At 46.2% G+C, this 21270-nt stretch overlaps 1 protein-coding gene across 3 annotated transcripts in view; it reads right to left on the bottom strand.

Moving 5' to 3' along the window:
• The window catches only part of LOC146179541 (uncharacterized), a 163269-nt gene that overhangs the window by 65130 nt on the left and 76869 nt on the right, over positions 1-21270 (bottom strand). The window contains exon 2 of one of the 3 annotated variants that reach the window (XM_084579197.1): positions 6170-6321. The exons of the other annotated variants lie outside the window; for them this stretch is intronic. The gene's annotated coding sequence lies outside the window, so the exon portion shown is untranslated. The remainder of the gene's footprint in view (positions 1-6169; positions 6322-21270) is intronic. 3 annotated transcript variants of the gene reach the window in all.

The raw sequence follows: 21270 nt of genomic DNA, 5'->3' as shown, positions 1-21270 counted from the left end.
GCAGGGGTCAAGTGGATGCAGCTAGCACAGAACCGGGTTAAGTGGAGAAATATGGGAGAGGCCTTCGCCCTGCAGTAGGTATAGTCAGGCTGATGATGATGATGATGATGATGATGATGATGATGATGATGATGATGATGATGAAGAGCGATCTAATTCTCGGATTTCTCGAATATCAGTTACTTTATTGCCACACTGTACACTTTATACTTCTGCATGTGACCGCATAAATATGTTTGCAAGCATTTTTCGAGCTGTGCTTGTTTGTAACAGTGTTCTCAAGCAACATTGTTTTCACTGTGAGCTTTCCCATCTGGGACTGCGCCGCTGTGTGTAAGAAAGGAAAGATTGTGACTATTGCTTTCAAGACATGGAAACGTTCTGTCTTTTCTTGCGCAGGTCACTATTTTTCCCTCCCAATTGCTGTCTTTTTTTGTTTGTTTTTTTGCAAAATTTATTCCTCCGATATTTATAAAAACTATATTTGTATTTATATAAATAACTTATATTTAGAGAAAATTTATATTCTTGCGATATTTACAAAAACTATATTTGTATTTATATAAACAATTTATATTTAGAAAAAAAATATAAATTTTAAAAATAAAAACTATATAAACAATTATGTGTATGCTCGGTTCATTAAAATTATGGAACCGCTTATGCCGACAAATAGTGGGCCCGATTTTGCAACCACCAAAAAGTCTGGCTGCCAACGACTATAGCGCGCTGCGGCCAGCCAATCATAACCCACAACACTAAAATAAGCGGTAACCGACGAATAGAAAGCCGGCGTGCCCTGCGGTAGACACTGTTGTTCGTTTCTTGATAGATTGTCTCCGTATCGATCGAGAAAAAAATACTAGACAGAATTTATGATCGATAACATATCAAGGAAAAGCCTTTTTCTTTCTTCTCTTTCCTGTTTGCGTGTCCGTCAATCACCCTTTTACCGCGAGAGAAATGCGTGAAAGCTACACTGGAATGCCCTTGATTTTTTTTTTTTCTTTCAAGTCTCGAGGCGTTCTTCAAGTCTTGAGAAAGTATTGCAAACGGAAGGAAATGAATTCGCGCTCCCCAGCCCGAATACAAATAAAAGCCATTGAAACGCGCGTAAACAAGAATCATCAACACGTAAACGCGACACAACCGACCGTGGTTCGCAAAACAGGCATCGACCACGCACCACGGGGACGCTGTCACGCGTGTGGATGCCATCGCTATTATATTCGAAGAGGATCGGATAAACGAAGAAATGGCCGAGAAAAGCATGCATACGCTTTGCAGGCATTAAGAATTTCGAAGCGCTCGTGCACGTTCTTCTTTTAAGAGCACTTGGGGAATTCTGACGAAACGATATCAACGTTTCTCATCGTTTCCTCCTCAGAAAAATCTGGTCTTAGAGCCGCAGCCGCTGCACACTGAATGCTTCTTCACGGAAACGAGGTGTTTGGAATAATGAATTCGAAAGGGAACACGCAGCTGTCAAGAGCGTTTCTGAGCGTTTAGGAAATGTGATTCAGATTTCGCACTTACATTGTTTTATGTTTTAACTTTAATGTGCCTATAATATCGTTGCGTGTATTGGTACGGCTGTGAAATAAGAAATTCATCTAAGTTTTTTTATGCAACCTACTGTCTAGCAGAAAAAGCACCTTTTCTGAAAACATGTTCTTCTTAGAAAGCTTGCTCATAAAGCGAAGGATAAAGAGCTAAATAGTTAAGGGCACCTTAAGGCGCTTTTAAGGTGTTCTGAGGAACAAGGGAATGAAAACCTACTACCCGACCAGACGATAATTCGTCAAGCTTTAGAGTTTGGAAAAGGTTTCTATTGGTCGTAGAGCCAGTTTAGCGTCGTTTTCCGCACACGTTGCTTTGCTGAAAAATGAACACCACAAAGCACCTTTGAGTGGCCCAAATAGCTGAACGTTAAAGGGAGCGATGGCACAATAATATAGGATGTCGAAGTAGCTCACAATTCAACTTGGTGGTTTAAACAGTATCCGAGCAGGCGCAAAAGTGGATTCACAACCAACCGAAAGCCTCCTTCAGCTTGGGGCCCAGAGGATTGATGGCACGGAAATGACAACACATAACTTTCTGTAAACAAACTGTACACGGAACGAAAAGTGCAGATAATTTTCTTGTTATCATTATATTTTACACCAAGTGTCGTAATATAATAAGGGAGTAATATTTCGTTAGTACCTGCCAGCGTTAAGAAACAAGCTAGAAGCAGGGCCTGTTGTTTCTGATTTCAGTCGACCAAGTACGCAGGATTCAATTCTAACCTGACCTCAACTGAAAAAACCCAGCTAGAAACGTGCGTGGCTCTTACCACTCCGCCATTCTGCAAGCACAAGATTTGGTCTGGAGCATTTTCATTTGCAGAACCGTGGCGCCCGTAAAAAAAGGCCGCACTAATTGCAGGAGCGGCGACAGATAAAATCAAAGAAACCGGTCACGGCAAGCGATGCCAATGATTAACCCGTGTGGTTCATAACTGAGCCATGCAGAAGTGTACAATCGCAGGGCCGTCTTCTCGCTGCAGCTAATCCGATTTAGCACCGCACGGCAGCGCGGAAAAAGCACAAGAGCACGGAAGCAGGCAATGCAGTGCTGCTAACTCTGCATACGAAACTACTTGACGATGAACGCCAGCCTGCCGGGCTTAATCAGTCTTATGCACGACGCTGCGTTGATCAAAACTACTGGGAGGCGATATAGAATTAGATGGGGATTAAATATGCGGCGTTCTTTCTGACCTTTAATCATGTGCATATAGACGCACAACCGATCATTCCTCCAGAGCACGATATTTACTATAACGCATTGGTGAATCGGCTCGGCGTCTTTGGCTTTCGTCCGTTAGGTGATTTCGCTTCCCACGTTTTGTCATGTGATTACACCCAGGTAGTATTGTCCTAAAGGATTACTTGAACAAACGTATAAAATGTCAGTCAATAAGTTATTCAGCAAAGCAATCAATAGTCACTCTGTCTTAAACTATCGGAGGGACCACTTGTTTATTGCTATGTTTTCTGCTTGAGTAGCCGCGGTAGTAAACATACGTCACCACGCGCCTACTTCCCCCGGTCATCCTGTAAATGGTTTATGTTTCAACTGATTCTTCTCTTGGATTTGGTTTCAGCAGCCGAATTGTGATTGTGGCGTCGCAAGCGAATTTGAGATCTGCTACCCAACCGCTGTTTGGTTGTTTTCATTCCCTCGGTACCTCACACTAGCCAATCCAGGAGCCGTTAAAAAGCGAATGAACAAAGTGGTATCATGTTGCAGTTCTTGATGCCATGCATAATCTAAGCCTACCAGTAGCGTTTACCGCTTTGAAGTGCTGAAAGCAAAAATCGAAACCGCTCGCGAAAAGAAAATCTGCTATAAGTGATGTATTTAAAGCATCTGAACTTCATGCGGCGATCCTAATTTGTCTCTCTCATCAGTCCTAATAAAGAAAAATGTGGGAAATATTTGGTGTATCTACCCTTTTGAAGAAATCACTTTATTGCAGGCTCGAATACAAGAAAGTAACAAACAACAAAAATCATGGACGAGACTTATGCTTGGATGTGCCTTTCCTGTGCGAATGGATGTCACTTTTCTATCACCTTCGCATAATTTAATCACACCGCATCACCTCCAAAAAGGCGCGCGCGCGCATGGTATAGAATGCTTTTACACAGCTTCCCAAGGATCGATGGATGGATTGATTATAAGAGCGATCCCCTTTGAAACGGGGTGATAGCAGTTTCCTCCGTGCTCGGCAATTTTTTTCTATTTATGTTGGATGTTCTTATACATCCCTCAGCTATTTCGTCCGTTCAGTTATCAAACTTTTATTCCTACACTTATGTCATCTTTCTGCTTGCCAATTAAAAATCCTGATTACCGACTAGTACAAACAGGAATTACAAACTACTGAGTGGTTACGCTGCACGACATTCTGTGCTACTACAATGCGCCTACACATAGACACCATTTTTTCCAGAACAGTGAACCACCATACCACTGTCTTTCATGCCGTGCAAATATCTCACGACTGATTAGCATACTGATATTAACCTTATAATCAGTGCATGTCTCCAACACAGGTTACGAACTCACACAGCCACAACGCACTCACTAAATCTCCCTCTAACACGATTCTAAGAACGAGTCTATGTGTATAGCGTGCACGCACGTCTCTCAAGCAGAGGACCCGGGGTTGGAGCTCATACCCACATAATCAACATTAGTTGAATTTAAAGCAAAACCCTTTCTAGGCTTAGGAGCGCCGTGTGCAGGAAGCGTGATCGGAAATTGTCACAGTGAAAAAAATCTGTCTTCTTCTCTAAAGGGAATCAAACCACTATCCTTCCGACCTCCAGCCGAGCGCGCAAACCACTACGCCACGCCGGGCTTGTACGCAACAGATCGCAATTCTACTTGCCTAGCGTGAGGGTATAGCAACAGTTACGAATACGCTGCATTTAGTGATAATGATAATGGTGATAGTAGTGATTACAATGACTGTGCATTTAAGTGAGAATTGTAATAAATATACTAGCATTCTTCTTGTCTAGCATAAGAATAACTGCAGCGATGGCAGTGACGCTGCAGTTAGTGTTGATGATAATGGTGATAATAGCTATGACAATACGTTGCATTTAGTTGACAGTACTATAGTACTGACAGTGATAATGGATGATAGTACTGATGACCGTGCAGCTAATGTGAAGAAGTTGTGTAAGCTGGTTTTCGCCATTTCCGCTCTTAAGACTTGAGCGCAGCCTGCAACCTTCGAACAAAATATTTGAAAATTCTAAATTAGTACCACTTCTTCAGGAACCCTTTTACCAATGTTGGCGTCATACCCTCCCCCCCCCCCCCCCCCACCTTCATTCCTTTATTTTTCGTCTCCGTTTTCAGTGTACCAAGATTATTTTTGAGATCCGGATGACAGACGCAGGGCGACGGCGACGACACGTGTTCCATACCACTATTCTGTTAAAATACAAACTGGATGTAAATTAACTACAGTACAGTAATATATTTGTGTCATTACATGCTAACCCTACACACAGGCTTGGACAAAGTTAATAGTGGAGGCTTCCGTGTAATTTCAGTGATTCGAACTCCTCTTGCATTTTTCAAATCTGTCCCACTAAGCCCGTACATCATTGTCCTGTTTTTGTGCTCAATGTCTAAAAGCACAGCGTTCCATAAATTGACCAAACCTGCTAAGAATTCACGATTATGCCAAAAGAAAAGAACAAAGCATGCCTACTTGGTAAACGTTATAAGAGAGATTTCGCCTTCGTTAAGTAATAAAAGGAGGCCGAGAAAGCCCTAGAGCTAACGAGACTGGTTTGGTGAACATATTTTTTTACTACAGTAGGACGGCTTCATAGTGTAGCACCATTCCCATGTGACGTATGCCTGCAACACGCGGATAGCTTTACAATTTTATGCGGCGTAAACCTTTAAAAGGGTTTTGCGAAACGTTGACATTCACAGCGCAACCGTAAACAGAACACAGCACGGAGAGAAAAGAGTATCACCTCAGGGGATTCCCAAAAACTCAAAAATGCCCATATTCCAGATATTTCTAACACCTACCAAAACGAATCTTCCGGTGCGCACGCAAGCGCATCCTGAAGAACAAACTACCCAGATAAACCACCACAAGCTTTAGAAACTGCCGTCAGGTGCTAGGAGAAACTCATTACTTTCTGCAGATTCCGGTCTCGGGGCCATTCATTCGCGCGGAGAGGATTTCCACGCATTTCCTATGTGAGGCAACATTAAAGTAAACAGAAACCACTTCTTCGGCTTCTCGAGAAAGAATTCTAATTTTCTTACCTATAGCGAGGCAGCTCGAGTGATATGCTAATGAACACGTGGAAGCAGCTTACCGATTGGGGCCTACCGCAGGGGACTTGATTTGCATCGTGTTTACGTGGCCACAGGCAAAAAATGTACGGCGCGATTCATGGGGCGCGCAGCGGCTGGGGCAAGTCGAAAAAGAGGGTTTAATGGCAGTTCCGAACTTCATGTCCGCTATTTCCTCTGCAAATTACTTTCGCCGCATCTGTGTACCTAGCTTCCACGACACGTGTCGTTTGTTAGCATGCATACTAGGAGCAATGCTAAACGCAAGAGTTGGGTTCCATACCTCCTACAGGAAGTGCGTCTAGGAAAACCGAGTGGATTTGTGTCGGTGTTTGCCTATTTCTTCGCTGCTTCTCTTAATCTTCTTATGGAGATCACAGCATCCAGGATGCAATTCTTACAAAGACGAGGCTTATGGGGCCCTTGTGCTTGTACCTGCAGATCGAATGAATGAATGAATGAATGAATGAATGAATGAATGAATGAATGAATGAATGAATGAATGAATGAATGAATGAATGAATGAATGAATGAATGAATGAATGAATGAATGAACAATTTTGCTTTCGTTCTTAGAAAGAATGCAGCGCTACCTTTTCAGACACAATCACAAAAAGAAATGATGTCGTTTCTTTTCGGTTCCCGGTCTCGTTGCTTACGACGGGTGTTCACGTTTTTCGATATCAAAGGTAACAATTTTGAGATAGACATGCAAACACACGTGCTATTGAAGCCCGCTGTTTATTTTTTCCCACGTAACCATCCTTCAACTGACAATTCTTTTCTAGCTCCTTTAATGTTACCACAGAGACGCCGGCGTGACACCTGCATGAGCCTCCACCGTGCCTCACTGACATTGCTTTGACCATTATGTGCATCCTTAATCTGGTTTCGCGTAAGTTCCTGTCATAGGTAAAATTTTTCAGAGCTCCGCTTATAAGGGGAACTTCTATAAAACGAGAGTGGAACGGGATTAATAATGTAGGTGAAGTGAGCCCGTTTCTCTCCTGCGCTGTCATATTTCACCTTTGCAATTTGCGCATCAGCCGGTGCGAAATGAGCGTGACTGTCCCCTGCATTAGCGGTATACCGGCATTTCATCGTCACCATCCTGTTGTGAATTATTGCACTCTTACCATAACAATGTGGCCCTGGTAGCCACCCTTAGCCTTCTTCTCGAAGCACCGCCTTCAGGTTGAGCATTCTTCCACTGTAGGCCCACTCCATGTTCTTCCCAACGAACCCATTCTAGACGGTTATATATTCCTCCATTCTCACCACATCTGCAAGCCCTCTGGCCCATGTGTTGCATATCACCCTCCCTCCGTCTTTTCTAAATGTGGAGAGTTCCATCTCTCCCCTGGGCCGCCTCCAAGCCATGTCAGGTTGCGCTTCGCTCTGGTGCTACCTGCCACGGCGGGAAGGTGCCGGTTACGCCGACTACGGTGACAGCCAAGCCGACCACGCGCAATCTAGAAACGGGAGCCTAATTGCGGCGCTCTCAAGGTAGTGACGGATCGTAGTATTACTTCCCAGGGGAAAAAAATACATTGCCACCTAGACCCGCAAAGTGCACGCATGTAGGTACATCGATGAACGAATGTTTGAAATATTTAGATATTTGAAGAATGTATTAAAATTTTGGCGCGCTGAATTGTTCTTAAAAGTCTTTATGAGACAGTATTGACGCATAAATTGTTTAACCGCTATAGAAAAATGTAGTCATGCCTTGCCAGTCCTCATTGGCACTGCTAGTGGAAATGAAACAGTAGGAGCTAAGCTCGAATGCAACTTAAAAGCGCTCGTTAACGGTGCTAATTGGTAGTCTCATTATTGATGTAATCCAACCTACGACTGTTTCTGCTTATAGTATGAGGTAGTAGTATAAGTCTCAACTCTCGCACCGAACGAATGGTCCTCAGTAATAGAGAGGTAGCGTACCACTGCCTGGTACGCGACGTAAAGGCCGGCGGTTCGAGATCGCTTGAGCTGCCTATAAGTGTATTTTTTTTTCTTTCTTCATAGGTACTTTGCCAAGCAGCTTGACTGAAATTACGACGTGTGAAGGCTGTCACAAGCCTGCCATGTTACCTAAAAATCACTACCTGGCAGTCCAGCTGCAAAGTGAGGTAATAAATTCCCCATTGGTTGACAAGTTGATGGTGCCAGAAGACGACTTAACCTGGCCAAGTGTTGACTGTGCGGTGGAATGTGCGACGTTGCTAGACTTTCTTGACCAATCAACTAACTTCGCTGGACACACCACCATCTTCCTTCGGACTGTGTAAACTAATAATATAAAGCATGCTGTTTGGCAAAGGTTGCGATCCTTCGGATGCCGTACAACCTTGCAGAAGCCTGACATATCACCTGCACCCTTCCCCCTGACAAATCGGCTTTGAAGTTCCCTGATTCGTGGGAAGCTTGATGACATCACAAGATTAGGTGCCCTAGTCAAGCTCTGATTGGTCGACGGGGCGTGTGACGTCAAGAGGCCGCGTGACCTCTCTGGAGCCAAATCAGGGAATTCCCTGACAAACGCCTGATTTTCATGAGAGCGTGGACTCTAATGGTATCGCATTGATAATCAAGACCGCTATTTCCGACAGTATAATCTCTAAACGTCCACGAAAGCGTATGCGCAAAGGCATAAGCGCACTGATGCACAAGCATGGGCAAGCGAAGCTGCAGCATATATGAGCATGAGAAATTCTAGGGAAAACCAGCCCAGAAGTTCCAGCCATCTCGTCCCGATAGGGTGAATCTCCTTTCTTCTCTCTCTCCGGCTGCTCTTCAATCGTTTCCTTCTTTCTGGCCCTCATCACCACGCTGCAGCCGCAACCACTTCCAACTTCAGCAACGCAAACCCAAACGTGAGTCCGTGCTTGCGAAAGCAAAGCAACGCAAGCGCATCTGCGCCGTTCCAGAGAGCACGCCCTCGCCTGAAAGAAAAAGGCAAGGCGGTAAATAAACGCATTATGCGCAAAGCGCTCTTCGCTTCCCGCGTAGAGCCACGGCTTTCGCGCCAAGTTGATTACATGGCGGTCGCCAACGGGATTTTTAGCGCCTCCCCTGCCATACCACGCAAACGAGAAATGCGCATACAGACACCCGCACGTACGGAGGTGTGTTCGCAGGAACACACGTGCTGAAATTAAACGCGCCCGTGGCCTGAGTTACGATGTTGTTGCGAGCTCCAGCGTGGTTGGAAGGGCTCTTGGCTTTGCGTTCTTCTTGCCCCTGTCGTGACGCTGGGGCTATGTCGACCCGGCCTTCACTTGGTAGCGTGCAGAGACTCCGGGTTGAAAAAGGATTGAATCTTCGAAGTTGGTGAAATATGTACAAGCAGGTTTAATGGCACTTTGGGAAAACTTATTTACAAGGTTATTTACAAGAAAAAGAAGGGTACATCAGCAAAATGGCAAGCGTTAAGAGTTCATAGCGAGAAGCGACTGGATGAGCCGTTTACCCAGGGCTCAGAGCGACATTTCGTGCTCTGCAGCGTCCTTAAAACCCCCTATGTCCAGCCCCTCTCTGAAGATGCTGACCAACCAAATCCAGGGCACGCCCCTCAGATATCGGCATCCAATCGAACACATCACTGCACTGATGGTCTGAAGCACTGACTGGCCCGGCATTGTTTCGTTGAGCCTGGTCACTTGTTGGCGGGAAAAGCTTGGGAACGGCGAGGAGGTACATTTCTATTCTTCAGCCAAGAATCGATAGGCAGCTGGTTCCGGCAAGTGGATTTACTTCTAAGAAACCCAAGTGCACGAGCGCGCCGCATACGCTCCCAGCATTGTCCGTTTTCGACAATTGCAAATCTTTCCTGCATTCCCGGGAAATCATCTAATGGCCGTATGCGTCATGCTCCTTTCTTGTCCGGCATTCCCAGGAAATCCTCTAATGGCCGTAATCACCTTGCTCCTTTCTTGTCCTGTACGTCAGCGGACGTGTCACTCTGTCGCCTCGTTTGGACAATAGGCATTCCTTACTTGACCATAGCGCTTCTCGATGGGAAGGGTGAACAATTGAACGAAAGCACTTCCGGCTATCTCCCGCAGGGGACATTTCTTTGTGTTTGTCTAGACGTTCTCTTGACAGGGTCAATTTGGCATTTGCAGGGTGTCCACAAAGCAAAACAGGCTTACAAAACAGGATTCCTGGAAACAGGCTCACTTAGAGCCATTGGACCATCACCACATAACCACAGCGCTTATCCATGCCCACAGGCGAACAATAGAGCGCGCCAGTGCGAACGATGCAAGGTCGTAACACCCCTCACCTTGCTCTCTTGACTTTCGCCTTTAGCGATTTCGCAGCTGCTCGTTCTCTTTTTATCTCTTCTTCTTCCTTCCTCTCTTCCGTTCTAATCTCCATCCTGAATGTCGCGCGCACGATTTATCTGACTTTCCTAAATTTAGTTTCGTGCGCAAGGTGCCGGCCCTCCAGAACGGATGCTTTAAAGCGGTGGTTAGGAGGGTGCCGCAGAGGTGCCTTCCTTGTTTTTCCGGAGCTCCAGTGAGCACCACTTCACTGCCAGGGTGCGGCTCCGGGCCGCAACAAATCCCCAGCAGTCCTTTGGGCACGTTCCAGCAGAGACACACAAATACGCGCACACACCGTTGTGCCACCGCCATAAAACTGCTGTGCTGCATACAGTTCAGAATTTCATGTTCCGTGCAGCCTTACCGCTGTAGCCAGAGGCTTTAATACCACCCCTCCCCATTCTTTCTTTCTTTTTAAGGCGAAAACATGTCATGGCTCATCCTATCGTGGACAAAAAGTGTCCCGCGTTTGCGGCGGCTCTGATTGGCAGAGGCGGGATGACGTCATACAGGTCTCGACCAATCATAGAGCATTACCACAGTTGCGCGTATGCGTGCCTTATATGGCCATATGTCAATCAATGATCAATTACTAATAATGAATTATTATTAAATAAATAAAATAATTACTAATGGGTGACTAATTAAGTAATCCATCATATCTAATTAATAATAATAATTAATAAAAACCTGTTGCAGCTTAGCGCTCGTCCTTATATCCCTTCCTACGTTCGTGTACCTTTTTTGCGTGCCTGTGTACTAATGCATTTGCAGCCATGAGCACAGCTACAAGTACTTCTCGCGCAAAATGGCATCGCTTAATTCGGCGTTATCGTCTGCACCATTCATGAATTTATTATCCTTCTTACTCTATTTGAGTGTCTTTTTCCCTTATTTTGTCTCTTTGTTCTCATTTCATGCCGCTCTTACATTATACAACACCGAAGGCCATTTTCAGTGTGCGTCTACGTAACGCATTGTATCACAAGGTAAATGGTGTGCAGCAAAACGCATTTAGATATAGTGCACTTCACTTTTGCGCAAGATCTGTAACGTGATTATGTGCGCTGTCACGGCACTGTTGCGTGAAAAGTATCTCATTTTACCTCAAGTTAGAGTAAACCAACGTAGCGGCAAGTAGTGGGCTTTGCGAATGAAATCATGAAGTGAAGGTGATATCCGCCGGGAAGCCTGTAAAAACCGTTAGGTACCGACTTACACGACACGCTACCACGCTGCACGCAACTAAAAAAAGAAAATAAGGCAACATGACACCAAACACGAAACACAGGAAGCGAATAAAGTTTTGGTCTTTTCTTTCCCGGCTCGCTCCCCCGTGTGACACAAATCTGTCTTTTCGTGGCGACGAGAAAATGCGGGGACGACTGAAGCGAACTATGCGTCGCAGCAAGACGCATTTGCATGAATTATCCAGCCGCACGCAACGGCGACTCGTTCCTGGCTCGCTCTTTTTGTGCCCCTCTGGAGTTTAATTATACCTGCACCATTTTGGACTTCTGACGCTGCTTTCCATGGGGGGCGCCGGTTCTCTTCTTTGCTGGTTCGGGAGTCGCTTTCCGGGTCAGGGGGCGGCCGGACGCGTCAGAACCTTGTGTGGTATTTCGCGTTAAACGGTAGTTCACACCATAGGGTCCTCGGTTGGATGAATACAGGAGTAAATGTCTGCTTATTTACTTGTTTACTTGTTTACCAGCAGTGTCAACACGCACTGGCACTGTAATGGGGGACGGCATGCAAAACGTGACAATACAGACGACATAAGCAGTGTCACCGCTATAAACTAGTCATCATAAAGACAAGAATACGTGGCAAACAACAACGACTGCAAGCGTCACAGAAGTTCACAAAACACGGGAAGTTAAAATGTTGTTCTTCCGACCAAAGCAAAGCTAACAAGCAATCCTAGTCTTACCAAGAGCATACTCCAGATTAAAGCCGGAGATGTAGCACAAAACTAGACTGAGCAGAAGAAAATTCCTGTTCAGGGCTTCACAGAAAACATGCCGCTGTCATCTCCCTGGCCCTGAATACCACATTCGAAGTCTCGCACTTCATATAAACTGGGACTGCCTTTCGATAGGGACAATTTTTGCAGTAAGCGAACCCACCTATAACAATACTAAGCGGCGAAGACAAGTCATTCTTATAACCGATAATTGCTATAATCGGATTACGCAAAAAAAAAAAATCTAAAGACATTAATAGATATCGTAGCCTTCCACGACAGTATAGTAGCTTACGTTACTGTTTCCTTTTCAGGAAAAGATCATTATACTCGTATGCCAGCTTTGACAGGTTCACGACATATTTCGTTCACATCTATGTGCAGGCCGCCCAACTACTGCACGTGCCCGAGTGGGAGCTCACATGTAGCAAACACGCCCCTCTGTGGTGGTGCAGTCGTAAGTGCGCTCGGCTGCTGTGTCCACAGATGCAGGATCGAATCCCGGCCCCGGCGGTCGCTTTTCGATGGAGGCGAAAACCCAAGCGCCCGTGTGCTGTGCAATGTCAGCGCACGCTAAATAATCTCATGTGGTCAAAATTCCCGGAGCTCTCCACTACGGCGTCTCTCATAGCCAGAGTGGCTTCAAGCCGTTAACACCCTTAAGCTATTAACCAAACTTCGTGTTCCCCCTAACAAAGGGCGGCGCGACACAACACTGATGTGCCGTATGTGGCTCGGTGTTGCATTCACCAAAAAATACGCTTACGTGATGAGAATGGCGGATAGCCCCAACTGTGAAAGATGCGGCTGCGAAGAAACCACACAGCATCTCCTTTGCGAGTGCCCTGCTTTTTCAAGCGAAAGATATGCGCTGCGTTCGGCTCTGGACCATCTTGACAGCCGTCCTTTCACAGAGGAGAAAATCCTCGGCCCATGGCCACAGAAGGCGTCTAAACGGCAAAGCCTTCAAAGCACTTATGTGTTTTATGAGAGACACAAACCTGATTGAGAAACTGTGACTGTGCTCCTCGCCGCCTTACCTTTCCTATCATTCTCTTCTATCTTTCTCCTTTAAACTCCTCATTCCCCTTCCCCTGTGCAGGGTAGCAAACCGGAAGCTTTCCTGGTTAACCTCTCTGCCTTCTCTCTCTCTCTCTTCAGGAAAAACGAAGTCCTCATGAGACTGTATCATTCGCAATGCTTCTTTTGCATCGTCATCGTCATCAGCATCGGTGGCTGCTGAGATGATTGCCTCGTCGGAGAAATCTTCATTATTCGTTACTCTACTATCAACAAGCAATATTTCTTCCAGTCTTGACACGGCACCGTCATTACTTCATCGCTGGGAGCTTCGTGAACCTTCATTTCGATTGCATTCCGAACAAAGCCTGCTTTCCAGAAGCAATTCTTGGCGGGAAATGCGATGAGCTTGCGCGACCAAGTGAACAGACAAGGCGGAAAGTAAAAAAAAGAAACAAAAAAAAACTGCGAGAAAGAAAACAGGCTTGCAAAACGTGTGCACCGCAGTAATTGCATGTGGTCTATGCAACGATGCATCGGCGCCGGCCCTCAAGCGAATTATTTAAAGAGCTGTGTGCGCCCTCACAAACATTAATAACCAACTACTCCACTGAGGAGAAATCAGAAAGTCCCAGTCTTTTCTCCTGCCCTATGATGGAAATATACAGCGCAGAGAAGGACGAGGACAAAATGAAGACACATAGGACACACGAGCGCTGAACATTTTGTCCTCGTCCTTCTCTGCGCTGTATTTTTCCATCATGAATAACCAACACGCCCAGACTGCTACGGTATTGTCCTGCCCTATGTTTATGCAACATGTAACCGACCCCGGAACACGAGACATCTGTGAGCATGTGGTGTTTTCACTTTCTCTGCTGATATGTCGGTCCGTACCGCCAGCTGCTCATCCGCCCCCTCTTGCATTGTTAGTGTGCTTGTTTGGTGCGACTGTAGTATTTTTGTGTTTGTCTCTTTTAGGTGCGACTCTCAGTCACCTTGATTCAATTGTTAAAACTGATAATGTGCTATTCCTACATTATTGTAGGCGGCCCATTTTTAAGTACAAAACATACAAAACCGACGGTGCCATGCTAGCTCATTGTTATATCCGATATAATAACGCGTAAGCATTAAGTGTCTATGTTTGAAGTTTGCCGTCCTCAAAAGTGGTGTACACAATTTCGTCGTAACCGAAGGAGTTAACAAAAAACGAATGACTGTACTAGATAAATGTGGTAATAAATATCTTTACCGAGCACAAAGTGAAACTTTTCTGGGTGAGCTCAGTTAACAACCCAGTGAAGCGACGCAACGATCCACTATAGTTTGGCAATTTCTCAACTCTACAGTTGCGTATACTATCGCACTCGACGACGAAGTGTCACTTTTGTTCGCATCGCAGCTCCGAATACCCGGCGCCCCGGGAAAACAAACTCAGCAACAAGCGAGAACCCTCATATTTTGTTCATCCATACCGGTATGCCCAGATGTCTCCGCGCGCTGCTTTCGCATAGCCCGCATTTTTCACTGTAGGAGTAAAAAGTAAAAGCAAGCATAAAACACTTTTGCGTGCTTCAACAATCTTTCCTGGCAGGCATCGAAGCGCTCCACTTGACGCCAGTGAAAACGTTTATGCTGGCGGGCGCATACAGCGAGATATGCATATTCTTTCCACTCCCTCCTTCGGCTCACTCGAAAGGGTGCGTCGTATACTAGAGCCCGCTCTGCATCGCAGATCGCGTTTCGCTCGTTCGCCCAGAGGGTACCCCGGCCCGCGTGTCGCCGAAGTTATGGGCTGGCAGTGTTTGAGCAAACCTACACCGCCTCCAGTGCGACGATGAACGTACGTGTCTAACGCTGCTTCTGTAGAGAGTGAGGCTCTCAGAACGACACGCTTCATGTAGTACACGCATGAATCGTCTCCGACATTCTAACAATTAGAGCACGGCGAATAACATCGTGCGCTTATCTTTCTTCTTTGAAATTGTAGCTGCGAGGGCTGCCCGCAGAACCAAGAAAGAAGAAAGAACAAGCAGATTTCTGCCTGGTAGATGACAGGAATAGATGTCGAAGGAGCGCCCACTCGAGCAAATATTTCGCGATAGAAATAGTAGATCTTGAATGTAATTTCTTTGCTAGCAGCGAATAAAACCTTTAAGCTACACCTCCCGCTCTTCTTACACACTTCTCAAAGCCAGTATGAACATAAGAGGTTGTACCTGCCGGCGTGGCGCAGCGAGTGACTGCTGTTCCCAAGGATGCGGGATCGAATCCCGGCCTCGGCGGCCACTTTTCGATGGCGGCGAAAAGCAAGGCGCCCTTGTGCTGTGCGATGTCAGTGCACGTTAAAGAACCCCAGATGGTCGAAATTTTCAGTGTCCTCCACTACGCTGTCTCTCATAGCCTGAGTTGCTTTGGGACGTTAAACCCCACAAACCAAACCAAACCATAACAGGTTATGCAGGATCATTTCCTTCACTTCTTACAACTGAGAGCGTTCCCCGTGAGACGCTTGTCATTCAAGCACGTCTTGGTTACGAAGTGACAAACCGGCGCACTGTTATGGGTAGAAAGTTCCTTACCGGTCTCCAATGTTTTAGTAGTATCATTGGAGCGTTGACTGGACAGCCGTTCAGTGCGCCACACAGGAGTATAGAGTGTGTGAGTGAAAAACGTTTATTTCTGATATGGCGATCACATATTGAGGGAGTATAGAGATAAAACGAATAAGACCACGCGCATGCACACGACGCTCTTGCCCGTTATAGAACCTGGCTACAGAAGAGCTGAATCAATGACGCTGTAATTGGTTAACGCTGTGTGCTCATGCGGGTGTTGTCAACCGTTTAGCCTCTGTGCTCCTGTGCGGTGCGCTGAACGGCTACCTTGTCAGCGACGAAGTGATACTACCGAAAAAAAAGAGATTGGAGAGCTGGGTACCTATTGCCTTAATGCAGAAAAAATCTTTTTTTTCTTACCGGGTGGTATCACGAGCAACACACTTAGGTTAATTGACATACGCTCACGGGCAACCCACGTAGGTTAATGGACATAAGCATTGTCAGAGGTGCGGGAATGAGAGAGAATTGTTGCCGCTTTTCCTGCAGGGCACGCTCAAAGAAAGCCTCAACTAGCAGAGTGAGGTCAGTGTATTGTATATTTCCATAACTGAAATATCATAGTTACCAAAACGGCGCACCTAGAGTTGGTCCTCAGGACATGAGCGGGGCTTTTGCTTCAGGATCAAGGCCCTAAAAGACGAGCATATGCAATGGTCAAAGTTACTTTAGCAGTTTAAAGCGTGATGAACGTTCAGCAGTATCCAGAAAGACACCGCCGGCTGGTATCGCCTAAATAATGAGCGGAGAACACTCGATTGGAAAAACAAACATTCCGAAGTAGACATATCCGCCGACCACTTCCAGTGCGTCGCTACCTAACGTAGACTGCTGTTCCTTCCCGATGCTGTTGAACTTTACCTTAGTGTTTTGCATATCTATTGTCAAGCCTACCTTTCTAAATTTCCTGCTAGGTACAATGCAAGGAATGTATATTCGGATAAACACTCGGCAGCGCCCCAGAAAAACGGATTGGTGAGTCACTTTCTTGCCAAAACCCTCCTCCCTCCGCATGTGGTTCGTTCCACGTGGCTTCTATCCCATTACGCGATCGAGACCTCTCCCCGGCAAGCCCAACCTCCCCCTCCCCCCCCCCCCCCCCTTACGGCACAGGACCGCACATACTCAAGCACTTTCGGTTCTTACAAGAAAGCGCGTGCAATGTCAGAGAGTACCCATGCTCTCCGAGCAGGAACACGCGACCGCCACGCCACCGTGGAATCGACGGCATTGCCAAGAGCAGGCCTTACGTAGTGAAAGAAAGAAAAAAAAAAAAAAAGTGGTCGAAGCATGCCGGCTTCGCTGGTGCTGTTGCTGCTTCCCGGACCGTCACGCAGAGGCTTCCGAGCAGGCTGTTTGTATTCCGGTTAGCGAAAGCCTTGTCTTCTGAATTCCGTGGCCGCTGCTCGGCCGGTCGGTCGGTCGTCTGACGGGCGGCACTTTTGTAAAGAGAGAGAAAGTGTAGACCTAGAGGTACACATGGAAGCCCATAAAAACACACTTGGTGAACGCATGTCCGTTGGTTTAAACCTCCACGGGTCCCTTGTTTGATTATTTACACCGAACAAAGAGCAAGCACTTGTGTAAACTAGGGCGCAGTTAAGCTGTGGTTTGGTTAGGTTTATTAGGTTTAACATCCTAAAACGGCACTTAAGCTCTGCCACGAAGGGTACGACGTAAAAGTGTTGATGTATTGTGACTGCAGGCTTCCGCGGCGTACACCATTGTTCGTGTCCACGAATCTTGTTTGCACTTGCTTAACCATTATTCACTTTTTTTGTGCCTATGTTTTCTTACATATAGCCATTAATGTCACAAGCTACCACATCGTATGAAATACAACTCGATGCATACTGTCCCATTTTAATTAAGCCGTACGATCGCGTCTGCGTCGTTAGGAGTTGCGTGTGTGACTATAAATCCATGGTTGCCAGAGGGACTGATTCCCATCTCAGCCTCCCACTAAAAAATGTAGCTCATGTTGGCAGCTCCTAGCAATTCGGCCATGTCCTGCGGTCTCTTGACGGTACACAACTCACTGGCCTATCAGGGATCTGCAGTGCTGCCTGCCAGCTACCACCTGCCACAGACGTTTAGCTCACAAGGTTGACACCAACAAAGAACTTGGGAAATGGGTCCTCAAAATATATCGCCGCTGAAACTGCGGAGAAGCCTCCGAGCTCACTTCTGAGTGGTGCAGCACGCTCGTTTCGTACCGTCTGCGCTCCGTATCTGCCAAACGGAGAAATAAATACTATGCTGAGCGCTAGAAAGTGTTGGGAGCTGTAAATTTTGCTATAAAAAACAGCAACACGAACCTAAAGCGAACCCTCAAATTTCCTATAAGTGCAATTTTCGTCAAATGTGTAGAGCCCATGCGGTCTGCTTGTGAGCCACCTTGTGCGGCTTGTAATGCATTTCCAGTGTTCCGAATCTCTTGATGGTAAGATTTTTTGCTCTTCCCTCTCCAGTAGGATGGACCTACACTAATGCTAAATCTACGCACTACATGACTCAGAAGCAGACCCCGGCTCTACACGTTTGACTAAGGCTGTACCTTTTTAAGCATAGTTTATTATTAGCGATCCCTAAGAGCAGAACTGAGTCATGCAGCTGTCTTGACTGAGGTTTCTGGTATGATGATGACAAATATGACAATTGTAGTGGTGGTAGCTGTAGTAGTGCAGAGAAGTGTCAATTATGCACGCACATATATTTTGGAGCAACTTGCATTTTTATGTGCACAGTCGCCAATTCACGTTCACACAATACGCGCGTAGACTGTCTAGAGGCCTTACGCGGCGTAGTGCATGGACAGCACGAAGAAAATAATATTGATTACGGAATTAGACACGACGGAACATGGTAGTAGAACATCCGTAAAACTGGTATCGGTAAATCCAACAAGGAGGAGGAGCGAGCAGTGTACGTTGCGATGTTCTATAGTTGAGTGCACGAGGCTGCACGATCATGCATTCGAGAGTTCAGCGCTATTATTCAGTGTAATTTTTCGCAGTTCTGAAAGAAAAAAAAAAAATAGGTTAGCGCATGCGTACTCTAAGAACTTAAGCTGCGGCAGGATTAGGTGTCAGATAAGGCATGGAAAAGTCGGCAAAGTTTTTACTTGTAAAATTTAATATACAGACAGCGACAGATGCAAGCAATCGGGAAAGCCTCATTCGTATGTTGGTGGTAGTGCCACAATTGCATGCTAATGACATTGATAATGAATTTTCTTGATACTCGGTATTTCTCGTTCATTTGTTTTTGTTTTTTTCGGCAGGAGACTTCACTGCATTTCCCTTTCGCTTAGATAAGTGAACAGTGTACGTGAAAGCAGTCTAATTGTCGCAAAACGTTCTAACGATGCAACAACCTGTATACAATTCTCCAGCTAGAAACTGCGCACCAATAAAGGTAGTATTTGATTTTTTTTTTCCTTCCTTTCGACGAAGTTTGATCTATTTGACTTGCTTTATGAGCCTAAACGAGCTGTTTGATTCTGTCTGCTGCATTCGACTAACAATGCTCTTTAATTGCAGCCGTATGACTTCTATGATGTCCGGTTGACCTCAATAGTAACTACTCACATTTTAACGATTTATTTCGCAAAGTCCGTTTTACCTGAACGTTTATTTAAAATGGTGTTCTTTGCATACTGTAAGAAGTAGATTACCATTTTCGCTTCCACGGCGGAAGTCATCGCCTACTTTTTTGTTTTTCCTTCAACACGAAGCAAATACATACCTAAGTCAAAAGAGAGCACCCCTCGAAAGCCCGAGAAGCCACCGAAATGGCGGCAAAAAAGAAAAAAAATACGTTATAAACGAGCAGTACTTAAGAGCTGTTCATCCTACACTTGTAAACCAGTAACTGTAGAAGTCGCTTTAAGAGCTGAAGACGAAGCTGTTCACCGATCCGTGTTGCTCCAGGCGTTGACCTATATAGCAGCACTCGAGTGTCAGAGCGCGTGAACCAGCCGCGGAAAGCGTACTCGACTGCTTCGAAAATGCCCACTGCTGTAGTCGCGTGGTTTCGGCCCGTCTTCATAGAATGCCGAGCGACTGAGTACTAACTGTGCGTTCAGCCCAGCGTTCTACGTGGCTCTCAGGCGCCGCAGAGAGGGGCCAGAAATGAGCCGGAAGCAAGTTCCGTTGACCGCCTTCGCAAAAACACACTACGCACAGCCACATTGACGACGTCTGCGGCATTAAACCGGCACAGCAACTGAAGCGCACGACCCAATCTGACGCTCCCATCACCCCTAATTCGACGCCGTAGAAAGAAAAGAAAACGAAAAAAATATACGTAACATCAAGCAGGGAAACAAAAATGGCTACCGACGCCAAGTGGCATAATCGTTCACCGTGTCCAGTCCTTAGCGGCAAAATGGGAGCAGAGCGTTATTTTAGTATTATCTATTTCTTTCCTTGCAGTTGATTTGGCGGAGAAGGCGGCGCAGGGGGTTGAGTCTTCGAGCCGACCGGGGGAAAATCTGGTCGGAAGCGGTTAGCCTTACTTGTCCTCATTTCCACCTATAAACACAACCTCGAACAGTTGAACAGCCTTGACAAGAAGGACGATAACCCTAACAACCGGAGACAAGATGGGAGCACTGTCAATAGCGTCCGACCAAGTTAATCAGTCAAAGTTGAGTCCTTATCAAAACGAAGCTGGCCAGGGCTGAACCTTTGATGCATGTGACGAACACGTTAGCTGACAGCGTGAAGCGAATGCCGGATAGAAGAAGTAGAGGGCACAAAATTGCGTAGTTGTTGAGGAGGAGGCAACAGGAATTGGGGTTAGCAATGCAACCATGAAACAGCAGTGCCATTTGAAAGAATTATGGAGGTCCAGCTTCGTCCCGTTCTAAACGTCATCAGGCCGATGATTATGGTGATGATAAAGACGACAAACATGGCGGTGGCGAGAGACCCAGTACTCAAAAGTAAGCGCCAGAAAGGCGGCCTTTGTGGTACCGAAAACCAACAACTGCCCGGGAAAAAGCTCTCGGGTTCGGTGCTAATCAGACGTTCGCGAAGTGCCCTCAGCGCTTCTATGAAATACTGCACTCTCCTCCTCTACTCCCTCTTAATCTTGTTCGCCCTGCCCTCTTTCATTTCTTCTGCAACGACCGCTCCTCCAAGTGTGAAGGCACAACACGTGCGCGAAAAGACGAAAAGAGGCACACCTGTTGGCACAAGAAACAAAATGAATCAAGACCAAGAGACTCGTGAGAGTGTGTGCGCAAGAAAAGAATTAAGAAAAGCGCGCGGACGAGCTTTTGTTGGAAAAAGAAGATGAGGATCTGCGCTACCTCACTTCGAGTAATGGCGCACAGCGTGGCGACGGACCGCCGGCAAGAAATAACACGTCCACCTATTTCGATTCCCCCCAACTCCTCACGACTCACATCCTTCTCTCCATAGTACGCTGACTTCCTCGCCCC

This window comes from Amblyomma maculatum, chromosome 9 (assembly GCF_055883805.1).
Source record: "Amblyomma maculatum isolate TAMU_Amacu chromosome 9, ASM5588380v1, whole genome shotgun sequence".
Lineage (NCBI taxonomy): Eukaryota > Metazoa > Arthropoda > Arachnida > Ixodida > Ixodidae > Amblyomma > Amblyomma maculatum.
The sequence above is the reverse complement of the archived record's forward strand: the minus strand, read 5'-3'. Positions and strand labels throughout refer to the sequence as shown.